A 458-nucleotide genomic window follows, 5' to 3' on the forward strand; every position below is an offset into this window, starting at 1 on the left:
ATTGCCGCCTTCAGACAAGATGATTACGATACGCACTTCGGACAAAGTCTTGTCATTAGAAACAAGATATACTCTCGTCGCAGCCTATTAGGAAGGCAATTGTGTTTAACAAACACGAAATTCTATTAAGGACACAAAGATAAGAATACAAAATTGTGTATGCTTTTCAAATTAAAAATATAAGATAAGATTATTAAGAGACAAACACCGTCTTGAGATGGAAGTGTATGAAGACGAAAGAGACAAAAATAGCCTCTCTAGTATCCTTGAATATAAGATATAAAAGGGAACATTATCCATACAATAAACCTAGCAATTAGAATATGGCAAATGGCTACATATTGTTATGAGTATATAATGAAAAATAAAAACTTTATAGACAATAATTTAAGTTAAAGGTAAACTGTCACCATGAGATGCATGATGCACGTTCGCGTGCGTGCGCACACACACACTTA

Source organism: Penaeus monodon, chromosome 32, assembly GCF_015228065.2.
Source record: "Penaeus monodon isolate SGIC_2016 chromosome 32, NSTDA_Pmon_1, whole genome shotgun sequence".
In the NCBI taxonomy this organism is placed as follows: Eukaryota; Metazoa; Arthropoda; class Malacostraca; order Decapoda; family Penaeidae; genus Penaeus; species Penaeus monodon.